The sequence below is a fragment of the Schistocerca americana genome, chromosome 3, assembly GCF_021461395.2.
Source record: "Schistocerca americana isolate TAMUIC-IGC-003095 chromosome 3, iqSchAmer2.1, whole genome shotgun sequence".
In the NCBI taxonomy this organism is placed as follows: Eukaryota; Metazoa; Arthropoda; class Insecta; order Orthoptera; family Acrididae; genus Schistocerca; species Schistocerca americana.
In genome coordinates this window covers 123,873,128-123,888,611 of record NC_060121.1, presented here as the reverse complement: position 1 = coordinate 123,888,611, position 15,484 = coordinate 123,873,128, and the positions used below count along the sequence as shown (strand labels likewise).

General features: G+C 43.6%; 1 protein-coding gene across 2 annotated transcripts in view; it reads right to left on the bottom strand.

Annotated features, from left to right (window-relative positions):
• Window positions 1-7,508, bottom strand: part of LOC124605752 (tubulin polymerization-promoting protein homolog) — a 460,410-nt gene extending 452,902 nt beyond the window's left edge. For both annotated transcript variants that reach the window (XM_047137635.1, XM_047137636.1), the window contains exon 1: window positions 7,377-7,508. The gene's annotated coding sequence lies outside the window, so the exon portion shown is untranslated. The remainder of the gene's footprint in view (window positions 1-7,376) is intronic.
• Between the last annotated feature and the right edge of the window lie 7,976 nt (window positions 7,509-15,484).

Below are 15,484 nucleotides of genomic sequence, written 5' to 3'. Positions count from 1 at the left end.
GTTTGCTACATCGTATAGTACGTACAAAGCTGCGTTTTTCGTGGTCGCTGTAGTGAAACGTAACTATTGTATGAAAACTATCATGAGTCATGATGTGGAGATAGCACTATGCTGTCTCACCCCGAATCTGAGACTTCACTACTAATATTAAAGACAGATTTGTCGAATAAAATGTCTGTTAATTAAAATATATATTTCACTTATTATTACGTTTCAAAGCTAATGTAACTGTATCAACTGCATACTTCAGCTGCATCAGATTAGGGCGGCCAAGAATTCACTTCGCGAGCTGTGCCCTGGAACGAGTACCATAGCAAGCAGCTTCGGTGCACATTTCCCCCACTGTCACACAACGCTGCCTGAGCACGAGGTGGAGGAAGAGGGAGAAAATGTGAGCACGCCACATTTAAATGGCAGGGCACTCGCACTGCATCCGACTTGGTTTTGTATTTCGCAGAAACATAGATCACAAATAAAACAGATCTTCAGCATTATTTAATTCTTATTGGCGCACTTTGGCATATGGACAGACAGACAATTTCAGAGATTTTCGTACTCAGGTTGCCACGTCATCGCGACTTATTTAGTTTCATAAACGGAAAAAGGTCTGACACACAATTACGTCGATTGAAATATTGTAGCACTTTTGCAACCTCATTATGGAGACATGGAAACTCTACCTGAGAAAAACAACGTAGATGTCCTGGACTGTTTTAGCGTGAAGCATTTATCATTCAAACAAGAATTACTTTGCAGATCAGCCAGTTACATCTGCATATGCACAGGGTCGCTTTCAACTGAAACAGCAGACGGTCTCGAAAACAGCTCGAAAATAGATAGATGTAATATTGGCAGTGTCCTCAAAACTACTCGGAAACCATCGTTGTAATGTTTTCAAGGTTACAATGAATTCTTCAAATCTTGTGTTTTCTTTAATGGCAGTGAGCTTAGGGAACTGGACTGTCTTTTCAGAATGAGCCCTTTCTATAACGCTATTTTCTTTTTAAATGCATCCCCAATCAAATCAGAAAGAAGTTATTTCACACTTTGCAATGTTTTGCAATGTCTTACTGTGGGCAGTGTCTTACTGTGGGCAGCGTCCAGTCAAATCCACTTAAAATGCGAGGTCTGTAATCCATTCCTAATGACCTAATGTTCGTTCCAGCACTCTTTTTTCCTTCGTCCGGACATTCCCTTGACTTAAGCAATGTCCTTTGCAATAAAATATAAAATTTCCATACTCTTTGTTCAACTCCATCGCAAACTGGTGCAAATGAGAGTGCAACTTCAGAAATTTTACTATTCATATCACCAATTTCTTCACGTGGTGCACGCCTGCAAATTTATTGCGAAGTGCTACTTGATGTACAGAACGATGAATCGTGTTTGTCAATCGTAATTTTATGCGTGGTATTGTAATATATTTTCATAACAATAACATATCTGGAGTACCCGTCGCTTATATATATATACATATAGACTTCTCATCTCTCTCTTCTGTCATTGCCAATCATTTTTAGAATCTTGTGACAACAGACCGCAAGACTGCAAACAGCCCCTGGACCTGTGAATGCCCTTCGTGTTACGAACAAACAGCGAAGGGTAAACAGCACTGACACAACGGTTCTGCCGAAGTGAAGAGAGTCGTTCTGACCGAATAACGCCACACCGCAATACTACATGAAATGTCGCGTTTGCCACGCTGTACCAAGTACTTTCGGGAAGGAACAAGCAAAGCCGAGATAGGCCGAGCCTCGGTCAGGGTGGAAATTGAGACACCGCGGCCGGCCCTGTGTTAGACGGACTAATGCCTATAGTTACGGTACCGCAGAACAAATTCTGGGATATTAGAGGCGCTAGCAACTAAAGAAGTTTGTGAACCACTAGTCTACGGACTTACTGGTAGGTTGAAACGTTGCGCCGAAACTACATGTACGTCAACATCTACTGTATACTCTGAAGCTACTTTACGCAGGGTGATGGAGAGTACTTCTGTAATCTCTATGTTCCCCTGCCCCTTCCCTGTTTCTCTGCCTCGTGATGACTGAGTGTTGTGTGATGTCCTTAGGTTAGTTAGGTTTAAGTAGTTCTAAGTTCTAGGGGACTGATGTCCATAGATGTTAAGTCCCATAGTGCTCAGAGCCATTTGAACCAACCTTGTCTCGCAGTTACACAGGGTCAGCCATCGTTAATCGGATTTGGCATGTTAATGGTTAAAGGGTGGCCGGATGCCCTTCCTTCCGCCACCCCATACCTCTCAGGATGGAATTAGTGTAACGCAACTGTCTGCGTCAAGTGTAATCCATGGAATAGTGCGAAAATGTTCAGATGTCTGCGAGCCGTGTAAATGAGGCGGAACTTGGGGACCAGCCCGGTATTCACCTAGCGGGATGTGGAAAACCGCCTAAAAGCCACATCCAGGCTGGCCGGCACATCGGCCTTCGTCGTTAATCCGCCGGGCGGATTCGATCCGGGATGGCGCGCCTACCCGAGTCCAGGAAGCAGTGCATTAGCGCTCTCGGCTACCCTGGCGGGTCTTTCAGTTGTTAATATATGGGATACAGGAAATATAATTTTAGGTTCTGGAAATTTGATGCTTTTTCTGCACGTGTGCGTAGTTTCCAACAATGCCGACTAACTGCAGAGCTGCAGTGAAAATTAAAGTGGCCTATGCGCAAGACTGAATTCTTGGTTGCGGAGAAGAGACCGTTGTGAGCATCCATAAAAATATGAGTGCAGTGTATGGCAATGACGCAGCTGATAGGAGTGGTGTTGGGAGATGGCTAAGGATACAGGATGGTTATGATCACACTTTCGCTACCTGATAGCTCCTCCATGAGAAACGAGTGATAATAGGACATTCAAACATTTGTAAGGACTTGAGGTAGAAAAATAAGGAATAAACCATTGAAAGAAACACATTATAACTTCCATACAAGAGGGTGACAGTTGATTATGTTTACGTTCCAGGTTACAAGCGTTGTTCAATGTGATGACCATATGAATCCACGGCAGCCTGGCACCCCACCAGAGATTTCTCTACAGCTGCCCGAAACAACGGGCACAACTCGTGTACTGATGAAGATCACACATTGCGTCCAGTATTCCCAGCCGTGGCAACAGTAACTTCTTCAAAAATTTGTGGAGCAATTGGCCATCGACCTCTCCCGGTAGCAATTCCCATATCGCCAGTTAAATCGAACTTCCGAATCATATCCTTCATCCCCAGCGCGGAAAGAGACCTCTCCGTATTTCTTTAACGTGTCGATACTCGCGAAGAACAGCAGTACTGTTGCTGTTATTTTGATAAAACATATTTACGAGTAAAGCCCCTATAACCTCGTCCAAGTCCATATAGACTGTCTTCAACTGTAATGCACACTGATGCTTATGATTGAATCCTGTACGAGTACCGGCACCTGATGGAACGTTATGACAGCAACGTTACCAACAACACAAATCCTGCAGCGCACGGTTTAAACATCGTTCCTATAAAGTTGGCTACCCGTTCGGAAGACAGTTTTCCGTCTACACCAGGTCAGTTAGCAAAAGTTTAATTACAACCACCCTGTGTTTCAGGCGTCGTTGGCAGCGCAGAATCTGAGCTCCGTGATCTGTCACGTTCGGTACGTCCTGTCAAAACCATTGATCCCATGCAATTGTTCGTGTAGACCGGCGCACCACAGCTAGCAATCGGCGAGAATTGGAAGCGCGAGCGCAATGACTGAGACTCTTGGATATTTAAGAGGGATTGTATGAATTCTCACAGGAAACCACAAGATTTAAAGAAAAGCCTTTTCGTGTGGAATGTTGGCGCAGTTTAAACCTGGGTGCCTCACTTTGAGCCGAAACAAAATTTAGTCACTGGACTGGCATCACCCGCAATCACCAAAAAATAAATTCAGGGCAGCTCCCTCTGCTCGCAAAATCATGATGATTATCTTTTCGGATACTGATGACGTCATATATGAGAAGTCAAATGAAAGTATATAGTTCCAGAGACATTTCCAAGTCTCAAACATCTATGATTTATATATGCACACTAAAGCGATGAATGAAAATTACACCAAGGACGGCATTCGAACCCGGATCTCCAGCTCAGGAGGCAGATGCACGAACCACTACGCCACTGTAGCACAGTGGGTTTGCATAACTGCACGGACTACCCTAGCACGCCTCCCTCTTCAATCGAAACTCCCATTCACGACTCAGCCGATAAGGTATTCATCCTAAGCTCGAACATCATTGCACAGGCTCTCCAAATGTATTGGAATAGCACCTCAGCGTCGAATGAAATAGGAGATCCTCGTTTGAATCCCGGCCTTGGTACAGATTTTCATTCACCGCTTTAGTCTGGATATATGCATCATATGTGAGAAGACTCTGAAGTAACTCAAGAACCGTTTTCGACGTGTTACAATCCAAAAGCAATCTTGTTCCAACGCGACAGTGCACGTCCCCATGTAAGTCCCAGAACCCGAGGACACATCGCCAAATTGGGTAGGACGTTATTGCCTGACCCGCCCTCTAGCCCAGACTTGGCGCCCTTGGACTTCCACCTGTTTGGACCACTTGTGAATTCTCTAGGGAGGACATACATTGAAGATAACGATAGCATAATTCGCTCATTGAAAATCTGGCTACTAGCACGGGACAAGTGCTTTTGCGAAAAGGGAATACACACTCTTACACAGCACTGACGGCAGGGCCATATAACGTGATGATGACTAAGTTGAAAAATAGCAAGTGTAAAAGAAATGTTGACTGGTATTTTCATCAAATTCTAACTTTTAAGAATGAATATGTTCAGGGGAAGAAATGTTGGGCATTATTTACTGAATGATCCTCATATTTGAGATGAAGTAAAATGTTATCAGATTCCAAAATTTCGACAGTAAACTTCTACGTCATGCACAGGTCCTCACTTGTACCGTCTGTCTCTGGAATTCGTTGAGCATCTCCGAAGAGTTAGCGCGCTTACTAAACTCTGCAGTGGCGAAATGCGCCGTTCTTCATTGGGCCTTGTCCATCTCTTTAATTAACTTCGTGGGGGTTCCAGACTGCTGAGTAATACTCAAAAATCTTTGGAACGAGTGTTTTGTAAACCACTTCTTTCACGGATGAACAACATTTGCTTGAGATTCTGCCAGCTAATTTCAGCCTGTCGTATGCTTTTCTTACACATACATGGGGCGTTCAAGAAGTAATACAACACTATTTTTCTCGATCGATTACGGTTGAAAAAATGCGGAGTTCGTTGTGGTACATCTCTGAATATTCCCACTTCACGCCCTTTAGTTTTATGAAGTTCTACATCTACTACATCTACATTTATACTCCGCAAGCCACCCAACGGTGTATGGCGGAGGGCACTTTACGTGCCACTGTCATTACCTCCCTTTCCTGTTCCAGTCGCGTATGGTTCGCGGGAAGAACGACTGTCTGAAAGCCTCCGTGCGCGCTCTAATCTCTCTAATTTTACATTCGTGATCTTCTCGGGAGGTATAAGTAGGGGGAAGCAATATATTCGATACCTCATCCAGAAACGCACCCTCTCGAAACCTGGCGAGCAAGCTACACCGCGATGCAGAGCGCCTCTCTTGCAGAGTCTGCCACTTGAGTTTATTAAACATCTCTGTAACGCTATCACGGTTACCAAATAACCCTGTGACGAAACGCGCCGCTCTTCTTTGGATCTTCTCTATCTCCTCCGTCAAACCGATCTGGTACGGATCCCACACTGATGAGCAATACTCAAGTATAGGTCGAACGAGTGTTTTGTAAGCCACCTCCTTTGTTGATGGACTACATTTTCTAAGCACTCTCCCAATGAATCTCAACCTGGTACCCGCCTTACCAACAATTAATTTTATATGATCATTCCACTTCAAATCGTTCCGCACGCATACTCCCAGATATTTTACAGAAGTAACTGCTACCAGTGTTTGTTCCGCTATCATATAATCATACAATAAAGGATCCTTCTTTCTATGTATTCGCAATACATTACATTCGTCTATGTTAAGGGTCAGTTGCCACTCCCTGCACCAAGTGCCTATCCGCTGCAGATCTTCCTGCATTTCGCTACAATTTTCTAATGCTGCAACTTCTCTGTATACTACAGCATCATCCGCGAAAAGCCGCATGGAACTTCCGACACTATCTACTAGGTCAATTATATATATTGTGAAAAGCAATGGTCCCATAACACTCCCCTGTGGCACGCCAGAGGTTACTTTAACGTCTGTAGACGTCTCTCCATTGATAACAACATGTTGTGTTCTGTTTGCTAAAAACTCTTCAATCCAGCCACACAGCTGGTCTGATATTCCGTAGGCTCTTACTTTGTTCATCAGGCGACAGTGCGGAACTGTATCGAACGCCTTCCGGAAGTCAAGAAAAATAGCATCTACCTGAGAGCCTGTATCTAATATTTTCTGGGTCTCATGAACAAATAAAGCGAGTTCCGATAGGTAGCGGCGCTACACGTCGCCTTTAAAATGGCATCTGTAACGGAGGTGCGTTCCAACCAGAGAGTTGTCATGGCGTTTCTTTTGACGGAAAACCGGAGCATCGCAGTTATTCGTAGACGCTTGCAGAATGTCTATGGAGACATGGAAGCGAACAAAAGCACGCTGAGTCGTTGTGCGAGGCGTGTGTCATGATCTTAACGAGATCGCGCAGGCCTGTCCGATCTCTCCTGCGTGCCGACCGGCCGCACACAGCTGTGACTTATGCAGTGCTACCCTCAGGATATTAGAGAAAAGATTTCAGCGTGTTCGTCGCCACAAAAATGCAAACGAACTTCTCCGTGACGACGCAAGGCCTCATACAAGTCTGCGCTCCCGAGAGTAGCTCACAAAACTTTGTTGGACTGTTCTTCCTCATTCACCCCACAGCCCGGATCGCGCACCTTCCGACTTCTGTTTGGTCTAATGAAGGATGCACTCCACGGGAAGTAGTACGTGAATGATTGGGAGGTTATGGTCGCAGCAAGACGTTGTTCCCGACGTCGACCAGTAGAGTGGAACCATGCTGGCATACAGGCTCGTGTAGTAAGGTGGTGTAAGGGCGTCGCACTGAACGGAGATTATTCTGAAAAATAGGAGTTTGTAAAGTGGGGAATAATACGGTGTAATGGGCTCTGGAATTAAACGAACTTGCTTTCAGAAAAAAATGTGTTACTTATTTAGCGCCCCTCGTAGTTTTATTTGCTCACTGCAGTTTAGCTCGCTCCGGACCATTGCAGCAGTTACTGTTTCCAGAGATTTGTCGGCAGTAGTGTGATCGAACCTGTAGTGGCTCCCTTGGCCTATTTATGCGAAGTATTTGAAACTCGGCAGCACGCCGATGCACTGTGGTAGAGTTGGGCCTACCTGCAGGGTTGCGGGAATCGGCTGAGAGAGTGTGGAGCGCGGATCGATGCGTGTGCTGCGTGCGAAGCGGCGCGGCTGCGTGCGCGGCGCGAATCGTCTCGTCCAAGCGCTGGGCCGGCACTGCACCAGGAGTAGCCGCCGGACTGACCTGCGCGGCTGGGCGACGCCTGGTGGCAGAGGCGGCGTGCGGCAGCGCGCAGGCGCACGATGTCTGCCTGCACGGCTGCTCGCGAAAAAATAGTAGCCTGCCAGAGGTCGTTGCGAGTCCTCAGAGAACGTGCGTTTGTTTATTTACCGTAACAGAACGTTCTCAGTGCACGTGGAAACGATGTGTCGTTGTTGTGGTCTCCAGTCCAAGGACTTGGCTGATAAACGCTACTCCATCATTTACAAAAATCATCATCATTTCAGTCTGCTTGGTGCATCCATCCCTTGGTCTGCCACTACAGTTTCACCTCCAACTCTCCCCTCCATTACTAAACTAACGATTACTTCGTACCTCAGGATGTGTCGTAGCAACCGACTTCTTCTTTTAGTTATGCTGCACAATAAATTTTTCCCCAGTTTTATTCTGTACTTGCTAGACTTACAAAACTACTGTAGACTGCCATAGACTGTCGTAAGAAATCATAGACTGCGGTATTTTCTTAGTTGCCTTGGTTAGTTAAGATCGTAACCGCATTACGTATATGTTAGGTGTGTTGCATACCTATCAAGCGTTACCTCATTTCGATAGTCTTATTTCTGTATGTGATCAGTCTCTTACTATGTTCCCCTAGAAACAGGCAGCGGTGAACAGTTTAGAAAATGAGCGAGGATATAGAAAGAGTCGCATAACCTACGGAACATTTTTGTTCTGCATAGTTATCCTCCCGTCCATTACTTAAAAATAAACAGTAGTTGTAGCAAAATTGAAATTGTCAATGTTTAATTGAAGTTTTATTCTAAAATTGTTGATTTGTAACGTAAATGGAGGGATGTTGTAGTAAAAATAAAAAGCAATACAGATATATCGAATGTAAACGCAGTTTCCTCAAAAAAAATGTAAAATTACAAAACTGCAAAACAAAAACATCGAATATCACTTCAATACTTCATCGAGCTTTTATAAAATCTGTTTCTGTTATTCATAAACAAGTTTCTCATTTATCAACGATAACAAGAAATTCTCGCCTTTGGTCATGACGAAGAATGTTCTATTGAGTACAAAATAAGAACAATAGTTATATAGATTATTTTACCTTTTTTGCATATAAACTGTACCTACATCAAAAATAATTGCTTCAGTTACATAAAAGCCTGAAAGTTACGCAATAAACTAATTTTTATGAGCTATTAAATGCAGTGGTTATTTTTTAAGAATGTAAAATACTCAATGGACTAACACTGAACAATTTGCAGTTCTAATTACGTGCGAAACAAACAAAAAACAAAAGGAAGTCGTCGGCTCTCAGTTACTCTCTCACACATTCCTTTGTCTCTTTTCCTAGCAATGCTGCCAATACTACCTGTAATCCTACAATTTATTGCGTCATTCCGTGCAGGGCTGTACTCCAGACAAGACTTCCCAATACAGATGTTAAGTAATTCTCTTTTTCAGAAACATTTTTCTTGCTACTCCCAGACTACATTTTATATCTCTCTACTTGACCATCACCGGTTATTTTGCTGCCCAAATAGCAAAAGTCATCTAGTACATTCAGTGTCCCATTTCCTAATCTAATTCACTTAGTGTCACCCGATTTAATTCGACTACATTCCGCTATCCTCGTTTTGTTCGTCTTGTAGCCTCCTTTCAAGACACTGTCCATTCCGTTCAACTGCTCTTCCAGGTCCTCTGCTGTCTCCTATAGAATTACAACGTCATCGTCAAACCGCAAAGTTTTTATTTCTTTTCGCTAAACTTTGTTTCCTTCACTGCTTCCTGAATGCAGGTTGAATATCGGGGAATGCTACAATCCTATCATACTCGCTTCTCAACCGCTGCTTTCCTTTCATACCCTTAGACTCTCATGATTGCTGTCTGGTCTCTGTACGAGTTGTGAATAACCTTTCGCTTCCTGTATTTTATGCCTACTACTTCCAAAAATTAAAAGAATTTATTCCACTCAACATTCTCAAAAACTTTCTCTAAATCTACAAATGCTACAAAATGTCACTTTGCTTTTCTTTAACCTATCTTCCAGGATAATTCGTGCGTTTAGTATTGCCTCGCGTGTTTCTGCATCTTTCCGGAACCGAAACTGAGCTTCCACGATGTCGGCTTTTATCAGTTTTATTCCATTCTTCTGTAATAATTCGTGTCTGTATTTTACAAGCATTACTATTTAAGCTAACAGTCCCGTAATTCTTCACATGTGCCAGCACCTGCCTCTTTCGAGTAGGAATTACTGTTATCACCTCTACAGGTAGAAACGAATGGCCTTCGGGCCGTAGCGCTACTCTGGGCAAAACCATGTCGCTGAGGACATAAAGCGAGATTACCCCGTCCTTGCATTAACCTCTTGAGTAAGCATTTAGACCTTCTCGTAGTCGCTCCGTGTTGTAGTTCTTCTGGTGTTTTCTCTTGCAGTCTGTAGCACTATCGTACTGTAAACTGATAAAGTGTGGCTTCTGGTATGAATGCCAGTACATTTAATTAATAAATAGAAAATATGGATACTATCACAATGGTTTTATTGATAATAATCACCGTTAACTTCACAAACGTGCAATTATGATAATAACAAACGTAAATAACTCGAACGTGGTGAATATTAAGATTGTGGTCCATCTAGGAATTTCGCGTGGATAGTGTCTAAATGCTGACTGAATGGCTTCGTGCGCTACAAAAATTACTATGCAACATCGAACTATTTCGTACTTCTTCGTGTACCCTCGGCTGACTTTGACCGAGTCATTTACTAAGCAAACCTAAAAGTTACAGCATAGGAGTAATGACACAACTATGGCCAACGAATCCCCATTGTGCAGGTCATCTCCAATCTATATACCAGCTTGTAAGATACTTTCTCACACAGGAAGCCGCTCCTCACACTATCCATTTAGTGTAAGCATCATCTGCCGTGACGTAAGTGCTGCTCAACGTACGTGCAGCCGTGCGAACAGTCACTCGCTGTGATTCTGTGGCTCTATAAGACACTGCTCGAGGCAGTACCGTAATTTGAGGGTCTATGTAATAATTCAAAAACTAGTCAAAGAAAAAAATAAAAACACGATTAAGACAAAGGCCTTGTGAAGACGCAGCAAAGAACCAGGAAGATCGGTTGAAAGGAAAAGTATCTAAAGTAACTAGTTTATAAAGTAGTTTATAAAATGAATATCAACAAATGTAAAAGGGGTAATGGAGCGTAGGCGGACTAAATCTGGTGTTATATAGGGAATTGCAAATTCTAGCATTTCCCGTCGCATAGGCACAGTACCCGGAGAGGACTGGTTCGAGTCTTGGTATAGATGGATTTTCTTGCACAAGTATACAACTGTCAACAGGACATAGTGATTTTGATCACCAGACTGCTCTCCGGCGCCAAGCCCAAACTACATACAGAGGCTCCGTGACTGAAATACGATTCTACGTAGAACCACAACCACTCAGTTTGGTGTGATTGACGTTTACTTACAACGCATGACAGGTTTCGAATGGGCCGCTCTTCTTCGCATACCCTGACCATTAAAATTTAACGTATGTCTGTCAAAATACTATGTGAAAATTGGGAGTAAAACACTATTCTTGGTAAATATGAGGGAACGAAGAGTTACATGTCATTGTTTGGTACAATCCTGCATATAGAACACGGCAATACAGCGATTGAATCTTCACGAAACAGTAATGACGTTTTACATTTATACAGTTTCGAATGAACCAGTTAACATTGTTGAGTTGCGTTACACTCTCTTGCCAGTCAAATGATCCTGTGGAACATTCTCTTTGTATACGTTCTATGTCGCTGTTAACGCTACGTGTCAAGAACTACAGTAGTATTCAAAAATGAGCCGTACAAGTGTTTATTGCATGAGACTCCTTTTGAGGAAAAAGTCCAGTTTCGCAGTATTTTATCAATGAATCGTACATTTACCTGCTGCTTTACCTTCAAGTGACCGCTACACTGTACGCTTTGCACTGTCAAAATATATTTTGGGAAATGATTGACTCTATATGTAAACCATGAATTCTATAGTGAAAGGATACTACGCTATTACATTTCGTTAAACACTTAATTCTGTGTTTCCTTACATTCTTTGCCTTTTCTCTTTTCTCCATAGGGTCGCCGTTATTATATGGGGTGTGGCAATGTTAGTGACAATAGGTGACGCCTCCAGTCTTCCCGGGACCGAACTGTGTACCCCCTTTGTTTGCGTCTAGAGTAAATCTCATGTTCTGTAAGAACGTTTTCTAAATGTTTCCATAGTACGTATCTGAGGTGGTACTTGAATACCTGCTCGGAAGCCACATCCAAGCAGGCCGGTTCACCAGGCCTCGTCGATAACGCGCAAAGCGGATTCTGTCCAGGACAAGCTCGCCTCCCCGTATCCTGGAAGCGGCGCGTTAATGCACTCGGCTATTCGAGCGGCTAGATTACTCAAGTTGTGTGTTGAATCTATGACACTGGAGACATACAGTTTGAATTTCGTAAGAATATCATCTATGGAATCTCCAATATAATAAGAACATATAAGTCTCTGAGAATTGTCGCGCAATTAGTGTATCAGCTCATACATCCAAGTTACCGACAAGAATAATATACAAAAGAATTGTAGGGCTGCTACTGTTTTTCGGCGCTGCTGAGTAAAACAGCGACACTGCAACGTTTGTTGCTGAAGGCTTTGGGGGCAAGTGAGTGTGGAGTGGGCCAGAACACAATTACGTCAGATGCAGCATCGCGACATGCGGGCTGAGCCATGGACCAGTAACTATATTGTCGATGCAGGGGGGAAGGCAGCGTGACTGCGGCATCGGCAGGCTGATTACTACCTCTCCAAGCTACGGGCTAGCTTTAATGTACGTCGTTAATCCATTATTATCACCCAAAAGGTTGGCAGTGTGGCAGCCATTAGCGATGAGAAGAGGCCTACACCAGTTGAGGGGACGGCACTGTCCTGAAAGCAGCCACCACGAGACCTGACATCCACCAGTCACAGACCTACTGCTGGCACGAAGTCCACCGCTGTGGACTTAGCGCCTCGTAACAGAAGGGTCATCTTCAATGTCGTTTCACCGCAGCCAGTCTTCTGTCCTGAGGGACAGCTATTCGAGACCAGGACAGAGCAGCCGCTTAACCATCTACGCATCGGTGGGTGTACTGACTCTGTACGCCTCCAGTTGCAAGAGCAGACACCACTGCTGACGGCTGTCTTCATCTGCAAGAATCACGGCGGGTTTCCGCTCTTAATGGCGCGTCTTGCATTGAGCCTCAGAGCCGTGCCGAGGCGGAGTCAGTATGTGGTAATATTCTGACAACGGGAATACCTTTCTTTGCCCTTTTTTTGGGTAAAATATCGGGAGCTGTGATTATTAATCAAGTAAATATATATAATGCATTGACAGTTATTTTCATCGTTATATATGAGGCGGCGCTACAGTAGAACTTTCGGAGATGATGGTGCTCAATCGTGATGATGCTCACTGTGAAAGTGATACCACCAAATATATCTGATACTGTCAACCGTGTGACGTTTACTTTCTCTGACAGGTAAAAAATTTCATTACACGACCTCAAAATCTTGCGTTGGTCCATAACCAGCTCTCTGCGCCTGTCTTTCAATGTACGCTTTTATACGCTTGGTACACAAATTGGTATTTGATAGATATTTTTTTAGCAACGTGAATCAGGTGTGTTTTCCACGAAAAATGAACCGAAAAACAGGTCAATCTGGCGGGATTTCGTTCGTGTGTTGCGCATGATGCGAGAAATATTTGTGTTTTGGCTGCTTCTCTGATCAATTTCACCCCACTGATTGCGAGAACGCTAACGAATAGACGATCAGTTAGGATTAAGCAAAAATATACATTGTGTGTGGTTTTTCTACTATCTGCCACGGTGAAAATAACTGTTGTTGTTGTTGTGGTCTTCAGTCCTGAGACTGGTTTGATGCAGCTCTCCATGCTACTCTATCCTGTGCAAGCTTCTTCATCTCCCAGTACTTACTGCAACCTACATCCTTCTGAATCCGCTTAGTGTATTCATCTCTTGGTCTCCCTCTACGATTTTTACCCTCCGCACTGCCCTTCAATGCTAAATTTGTGATCCCCTGATGCCTCAGAACATGTCCTACGAACCGGTCCCTTCTTCTTGTCAAGTTGTGCCACAAACTCCTCTTCTTCCCAATTCTATTCAGTACCTCCTCATTAGTTATGTGATCTACCCATCTACTAACTATCAATACATTATACACACTGATTTGATTATTAATTGCGCCTCCCTATGTTTTACTTCAAGAAAAGAAAGAACGAAAGGTATTCCCACTATCAGAATATTATCAGATACACAGAAAAAATATCGAATGAAAAAAAGCCACGACCAACAACTGAATATGGACCAACAGTTCGGTAGTCTAAAGCCTCAACCGTTCGACCGCCGACCTCGCTCTGCTGGACAGACTGAACGACGCGTACCCAAGGTACAGCGTGAGAACACAAAAGCGTTAAAACCGCGAACATCATTAGCTTTGAGCCCAATATTATTTTAATAAAAATGTTGTTAGATCATCTTTCGATCTACAGCATTGAAAATACGATTTTCTTTTAACAACTTTCGACCTATATTTTGTCACGAACTGGGGAGTGTGTAGCAAAAAGTCGAGACATGGGTCTCTTTATTTTCAATTTTGATTGTCCTTGCAAAACTTTATGAAAATTGGTGACCCACATGTCAGACCGTCCCCATGTCACCATTCCTGCCCAGCATCAGGCTACGCGACAGACCACTGGCAACCAGCGGCATCAGTGCTACCACACTCCCTGTCATCAGCTCACGCCCACAGGGGCGCTGCCATCGCGGAGCGTCGCTACGATCGTCATCGTGACAACAACCTGGGCCTCCACAGAATGGCAAAGAATATTGAGAATCTGTTAGGTATCAATCATGCTGGCTTTAGGAAAGGCAGCAGGAACGCAGCTCTGACTTTGCCTTTTAAAATAAAAGCAACATTTAAGAAAGGTCAAAAGGCTTCGATAGGATTTGTCGACCTAGAAGAAGCGAGAGAAGTGCTCGAGTTAGAAGCGGTGCAATGCAGAGATTGATTTCCTTCTCTACTGCTCAACTTGTATATCAAAGAGGAAATTAAGAAAATAAAAACAATGGATCAGAAATGACGTTCAAATTCACGATTAAAAGGCCTCAGTGAAGGAATTAACTAATGAATTTCTATCCTCTTTGAATGTAAAGAAGAATTAAAAGACATGTTGAATAGTATGAAAAGTCTACCTGTTACACAATAAGCGCCGGCCGAAGTAGCCGCGCGGTTCTGGCGCTGCAGTCTGGAACCGCGAGACCGCTACGGTCGCAGGTTCGAATCCTGCCTCGGGCATGGATGTGTGTGATGTCCTTAGGTTAGTTAGGTTTAACTAGTTCTAAGTTCTAGGGGACTAATGACCTCAGCAGTTGAGTCCCATAGTGCTCAGAGCCATTTGAACCATTTTGAACACAATAAGCATTGAGAATTAACCAAAGAAAAACAAAAGTATTAAGGATCAGAAATGAGGTTTGCGTTCAACTTAAAATCAAGATAAGGGACCACATAGTTGACAAAGTGAACGACTTCAGCTGCCTTGGCAACAAAGTAACGAATAACCAGTAAAGAAAAGAAGTCATGAAAAGCAATTAATACAGGCAAAAAGCGCATTCAATAACAAGAGAAATCACATAGAATGAAACGTAGGCCTCATTTTTAGAAAGAAATAACTGAGCATATACGGCTGGAGTATAGCACTGTGAATCATGGACTGTGAGCGCCAGTCTGTGGAGAAGCCAAAGAGGTCCTGCTATGAAAAGAAACGGCACCCCAGACCATCACCCCTGGTTGTCGGGCCGCATGGCAGGCGACACTCGGGTTGATACCCCACGACTGTGCGGAGCGTCTGTAGTAGAATCGTGTTCAGTGTTGAGTCC